The following is a 7,269-nucleotide window of genomic DNA, read 5'->3' on the forward strand; positions in this document are numbered from 1 at the left end:
ATTCATAAGGGGCCTAGCTTCTTTTTTCCTGAAGGAAACATTTATTTCCAAATTCTTTCTCCTGCTATAGTGGGCTATTATGTGAGCCATCAGATGTTAAGCTATAAAATTGCTGAATGATCTAAATATTTACGGACTGCTTTCTCTGTGCCAGGCATTATTGTCCTCACCACCACCCGATGAGGCAGTGTTTTCACAAATAGGTAAACTGATGTTCAAAGAAGTTAAGTGAGCTGTCCAAGGTCACTTGGCGAGTAGGTGGTGGAGCCGCCTTTGAGACTCCTGCCTGCTAAGCTATCTGCATCTCAGCATTCCAGAGAGCGGAGGCCCCCTTAGGCGTCAGCCTTTCCTGGAGGAGAGGAAACTGAGGGCCATGCAGGAAGAGACTTCCCCAAGGCCAGGGTCCAGGGAGTGGGACTCAGGCATGGCTTCCCAGGACGTGTTCATCTGCCCTAACCAACTTCTCCCTAGGTCTTGGACATATAACAAATGTTTCAGAAAATGTTGGACTGAATTAAATTTGGCTCCTACAGGTACAATATTGTTAGAGGCCTCTGAAAATGAGGTTCCTTTCTGAAACCTGCACTTCCCAAGCCTGGATATCTACTTCTCCGATTTTCGCACTATCCCTATGCCCCTGAGCACCGCCTGTCAATTCTATAGTTAGCGAAAGGTGCATTACTGTGGCTCCACTTATTTTAATTTCATCCGAACCAAAAATATGTGTGAAAGCACAGGTTTCGTGGTTACTTAATTTTCTTCTAACACACACTTTGAAGTCTAATGCTGATCATGTTACTCCCCTCTTTAAAAGCATTTCATTTGTTTTTGGAATGAAGACTCAATTCCTAGCCTGGGCCTCTGAGAGGAGGGGTCTGCAATCTGGCTGCTCTGACCCCGCAGCGTCATCAGGAGCCAGGCTAGTCTTTTGTCTGCTCAAATGCACCCTGGCTCTCACCTCTCACAGCTTCTGCATGGGCTTTTCCATCTGCCTAGAATGTTCTTCCCCTGAGCAACTCTTGTAGGAATCAGCTTCAAGGCCATTTCTTCGGGGAGGCCTTTCCCAAGCCCTAGGACGGGGCTTTGAGAGGCTCATCACATCTGTACTTACGCCATCCCTGTAATCTTCGCCAGCAGATGTGGGCTCCAAGAGGGCAGGGACCACGTTCCTCTTGTTTCTCATTCTGGGTATGGTCCTCAGTAGCCAGCCTGCAGGTGCTAGGTGCCCTATCTGTCGATTAAATAAATGAGAAAAGAGAGAAAATCCCATGCAACACACATAAGAGATTCCAGCAGGCGTAACACTTCTACACATCTGTGACTTCAAAGTTTAGCACTATTTTATACTCAAACATAATGTAAGCTTATAGTGATGTCCCCAAGGTATTGACAAAAGGCTCTGTTCAGTTTTCTGCCAGAGAAAGTGGTGCTGAAATTCATTTGAGCACTATTTCCATTAGAATGGTCAAATTGAAAAAACTCGTCTTACAAGGGGAATATTAACTATCTGAAACAACAAAATACGTAGCAAAATATCTATTGAAGCCAGATAAACAAAGTGTTACTCTACTTTGAATTCATGTAAGCTGTATTTATGAATTTTTGTATTACAAATGGGTACATTTCATTTTCCTCCATCTTACTCAGTCCCCAGGAGGTTCACGGGCAATAAAACAAATGAATTTCTTTCTCCATTAGCCTGTCATTGCCACTTTCAAATGGCTCCTCGCCCATATACTCCAATATTTTTCTCATAATAAGTGGTAAAGCCTTCAGCCTTCTTATTTATCTTAACCACCTCCTTCGTGTTCCAGAAGAGACAAGTAGTATATTACCTTCCATCTACATCAGGGAAGGAGGTAAATCTAGGCAAAGATGCTAAATGATCTCTTCAAGTTCTCACAATTAATCAGTATTTGCCCATCCATCTACATCAATGATGCAACAAATACTTAGTGATTGCCAACTTGGTCCCAAGGTCTGTTTTGTTTGTTGGGAATAGAAAAGGAAATAAGATAGTTATAGTCCCTGTTTTCAGGTGGCTAATGTTCTAGGTGGGAGAAATAGACAATAAATAAGTAAACTAAAAATTAACATCAAGAAGTGCTATAGACTATAGACTGAATGTTTGTGTGTCCCTACCGCGCCCCCTCCCCCCCCCCGCAGTCATATGTTGAAACCCAACGCCCCAGTATTAGGAAGTGGGGCCTTTGGGGGGTGATTAGACCACAAGGGTGGAGCCCTCATGAATGGGATTAGTGCCCTTATCAATGACACCCCAGACAGCTCCCCGACTCCCTTCTGCCATGTGAGGACACAGTGAGAAGACAGACATCTGTGAACCAGGAAGCAGGTTCTCACCAGACACCAAATCTGCTGGCTCTTTGATCTTGGCCTTCTCGGCCTCTAAAACTGTGAGAAATAAATTTGTGTTGTTTAAGCCATCCAGTCTATGGTATTGTGTTACAGCAGCCTGATTGGACTAAGACAAAGGGTGGCAAACACTATGCTGAAAATAAAAGTGAGAGTTATTCTTAGAGAGTTATCTAACCCTGACTCTCACCCCAACCCTGGGTGCTACTACTGTTGTGTGGTCAAGGAGGCCTCTGAAATGGTGACAAATGACAATCTGAATGTGAAGAAGAAGCCAGTGAAGGGAACATCTAGGAGAATCTCACTCTAGGCAAAGGGAAGAACAAGACCAAAGGTTTTGAGGCGGGGGCAAGCTTGGTGTGTTTGAGGAACAGGAAGGAGGTCAGGGTGGCTGGGACATAACGAGTGAGGCAGAGAGTGATGGGTGATGAGCTCAGACACACAGGAAGGAGCCAGATCATACAGGGCCTGGGGCCATGGTAAGGAGTATGGATTTTCTTATCAAATTTTCTTCTAGTCATGGTAAACACTGTAGAATATAAGCAGAGGATGACATGATGTGACTTATGCTTTTGAAAGTTCATTCTGGTTTCAGTGTGGAGAATGGACAACCTGGGGACAAAAGGGGAAGCAGGGAGCTCAGGGGGGCCATCAAATAGGACAGGCAAGAAATGATAGTGTCTTGGATTAGGATGGTGTCAATGGAAGTAGAGAGTAGAGGATGGATTAGATATATGTTATTTGAAGTGAGATAGCAACTTGCTCATCTATTGGACGTGGAGAGTAAGTCAAATTGAGTCAAGGATGACACAGGTTTTTGGCTTGAGCAAATGAGTAGATGGTGGTGACATTTATTAAGAGAAGATGCTGGGGGTAGAAATGGATGTATTCTTTTGTTATCAGGGCAGGGAATCAAAAATTCTGTTTTGGACATATTAATTTTGAAATGCCTTTTAGAGATGCCTGGCCAAGTAGAGATGCCAAGCAGGGAGGTGTTAGATCCACAAGTCTGGAAGAGAGCGTTTAGAGATGGAAATATCCATTTGGGAGTCACTAACATGAAGATGGTATTTAAAACTTTGAAAGTGGGTGATGTCACCAAGGAAAAGAGTGCTGTTGGAGAAGGGGCAGCCACACCTCCCAAGCCCTCAACCCTAAATCCTACATTGACCAATGGTGATGGTCATATGCCATAGCACAACAGTTTTACCCCTTCCATTGTTTATTATTATTATTTTTTTACTTTTATTTTTTTTGAGGAAGATTAGCCCTGAGCTAACTACTGCCAATCCTCCTCTTTTTGCTGAGGAAGACTGGCCCTGAGGTAACATCCATGCCCATCTTCCTCTACTTTATATGTGGAACGCCTACCACAGCACGGCTTTTGCCAAGCGGTGCCATGTCCGTACCCGGGATCCGAACCGGTGAACCCTGGGCCGCCGAGAAGCGGAAGGTGAGAACTTAACCGCAGCACCACCTGGCCGACCCCCCATTGTTTATTTTAATGATAAACATTCACTATCTCTGCCATGAAAAGTGTTACCCTAAGGAATAAGGGGCTACAAAGATAGGTGACAAATACATGATGCCATCTCTCAAGTTGCTCACAAACTGGTAAGGAAAATGTAACTATAATATAAAAGGGAGAATATGTTAGTGCATTTCCACGGGAGTGGAGGAGTCCTCAAAAGATAAACTTGGGAAGACAGGTTGGGAGCAGATCAGGGAGGATCAAGAAATTAGATTGTTTTTCTGCTTAGACAGCAGGACACCATTGAAGATTTCTGAGTTCCATGATCAGATTAACACCTTTCCTTCCTATCCATGGCTTATTCATCCTCCCATCTCTAGCTCAAATCTCACTCCATCCACAAGGTATTTCCCACCCTCCACTACCGCTCACTTTTCGTCTTAAAGTCCTTCTGCATTTATTATCTAGTGCTACTCCATTTAGCACCTGATGACACGCTGTCTCTATCAGACGGTTTATTGTAGGAACGTCTTACTTTTTCAACTGGTCTATAAGTTTCTTCTAATCAGGATCCATGACTTAAATCCATAGTCTGGCTCATGGCTAGGGACAGAATAAACCCTCAAGCAAGGCCTGTTGCTTCAAGTGTCACTTCTTCAGGGAATTCTCTGACCTCCTATTAGACCAGGCTCCTTTGTTCTAGGCTCTTGTGGAATCATTTCCTACCATGCTTCTCGGTTTTTAACTACATACCCTATGTGTGAATATCTGAATAGGGTCTATCTTCCCACAGTTTGTAAGTGCCCAAAGAGCAGGGACCACCTCTGGTTTTGCTTGTGGTAGCATCCCTAGTTTGTATGCAACAAACATTTCTTGAAAAATGGAATGAATAGGCATGGCCTTAGGTATTTAAGGGGTCAAGGGCTTGAGTGGAGTAGCCTTAGGCATGGTCCAACTGTCTGCCTGCAGTTTCTGAAAGAGCAATGAAGTTCACACAGCAGAACTACCCCACAGAGGGAGTTCCCCTGATGAACTTCCCTTTTGCTTAGGGACAAACTATTTCCCAGAGGGTGGCTCTTCTATCACAGAGGCCCCTTGAAGGCTGATTTATCATCACTTGGGACACTTGAGTCCTCTCTTTTGCACAGCTGAGCAGGAGGCAAAGCGGAGTGTTCCCAACTGTCAGGAAGAATAAGCGCACTGGCAGCAGCCGTGGATCTTCCAAGCAGATGGAGCGACATATGTATATTTACATATATATTTCCTAATCAATAGGTTCCAGCGAAAACATGAAAACTCAAGAACATGATTGGAATTTAAGGGGCTCTAAAGGAGTTTAATTCCTTAAAGAAAATTAGCACAACCGTCTTTTTAGCTGCAGACAGCTTCATGAAAAAATGAATAGTCCTATTGAATGATCAAACTTTCCTTTCTAAATATGTAAATCTCTTTTTCCAAATTAGGTACTTCTAGCATTTCTTCTAAGAAATGCATTTCTGGGGCCAGCCAAAAAGAGCTTTGAAATCTTTTAACCATATTGCTGGCCCCTGCCTGTTTCTCTGTCTCCCATCACCAGCCACACAAGCCTATTTGTTCTATTTCTCCAACAGGCCAAACTTGTTGTTCCCTAGGAACTTTGTCATTGCTTGTTCCTCTGCCTGAAGTGTCCCTCCCCCTAACCTTTGAATGTCTGAATCCTCATCATTTGAGTCTCACCACAATGCCTTCTTTGGAGAGGCTTCTGACCCTGACTAAAGATACCACCTGCCAGTCACTCTCTATCTCTGTGGAGTCTCTGGATCCTGGAAGCACCTGCCACACAGCAGGTGGTGTGTAAAGATCTGTTAATATTGTGCACCAGCAGAATCCCATAACTTATCTGTCTGCTGTATGAGCCATGTGTATTGGAGACAATATACGTGATGGCTTGAAGATTTAGCCTAAGATTTATTACTTCTGATCCTTGCTTTGTTCATGCATGTGAATATCTTCAAGGAAAATGGTTTGCAATTTTATCCACTACAGAACCACATTTTGCTCCTGTAATTCATGTGAAGACGACCTTATTGCACATTACCAGTTGCCTACAACTTCCATTCTTCCCCTCTTTCTTAGTAATAGAAACCTTTGGGGCAACGTGCCCGGTTAAAAGTACGCATACTCATCCCCCCAGGCTTTCTTACAGCTACAGCAGGTAGCCATATAACCCAGTTCCGGCTGCTGAGTAGCAGAAGTCAGGTGAGGCTTTGGGAAAGCTATTGCTTTCTTATAAAAAGGTACAAATTCAGCTGCTATGTGTCTTTTGACCTTCTACCCTCCTCTCTTCTGGAATGTAGACATGATGCTGAAGGTGAAGGAGTTGTCCTGTGTAGCAGGTGCTGTCAGTACTCTACCCATAACACTTTGACACTCACCATTCCTGTATCCACCACAGGCTTCCTACTAAAAGCTCCTGTGACTCTACTCTAGCCCTGCCAGGGCTTTTGCTGGCTACAGGCTCATGCTTAGCCTGTGAGTGGCAGGTTGGAAGTGTCAGTTAGTGACCCTGGGAGCAGGCCTCAATAATGACACACGGGAGGAGATGGGAGTTGGTACATAAATATCTGAGCTCCTAGGCCTTCAGGTGGGACAACTTTGAGGCATGAACTACATAAACTGGGGGCAGAGCCCCCGAGGTCCCAGTGGGACTGAAACCAGTTGCCCACAGCAGTAAACCACGCATTAATGCACCCTGTATTGGCTTTCTTTTCCCTGTCTCACTTCTCTACTCTCCTACCCTCCTGGGATCACCTTCCAAAGAAACTACTTGCACATGAATCCTCGTCTCAGGCACTCCTGGGGGAACCCAATCCAAGACAGCTTGTGACTACGTGGATGAAAGCCACATGCTAAGGGTAGAGAGGAATCTAGAAGGAGCCTGAGTCATTGACGCCAGACTTGAGTACCTGCACCAGCCTTGGACTGACTTCATCTAGACTTGTTATTGGAGAAAAAAACCTCTTACTTGGGTAAGCCACCACAGTTGGGTTTCTATGGTGTAGGGGAGCAGAATTTGCCACTCCACAATGTGTCTCTTTGGCTTATATTTAAGAAGACAAGACTCAGGAAGGAACTTTGACATTCCCTTTAACTGCCTAGAAGAATTTAAGACAGAAGACCTGTTTGAGGAAGAAGCTATCACCACAGATAACTATAGTATAGTATGAACAAGGTGTGGTAGACAGGGAGCAACCAGGCAAGGCCCCTTTGACCAAAGTCCTCTCCATGTCCCATTGTCTCTGCAAGGTGTGGCACACATTTGTTTACCAAACACTTGCTTTTCCAAATCCATGTGAACAGCCTTCCTCCCCTTTGAAGTCCCAAACCACTACCCTCCAACATCCTTTTGTCTTTAGCTGAAGATGGTATTTAAGGTGGTGGCTTTG

The sequence above is a fragment of the Equus caballus genome, chromosome 14, assembly GCF_041296265.1.
Source record: "Equus caballus isolate H_3958 breed thoroughbred chromosome 14, TB-T2T, whole genome shotgun sequence".
Classification (NCBI taxonomy): Eukaryota; Metazoa; Chordata; class Mammalia; order Perissodactyla; family Equidae; genus Equus; species Equus caballus.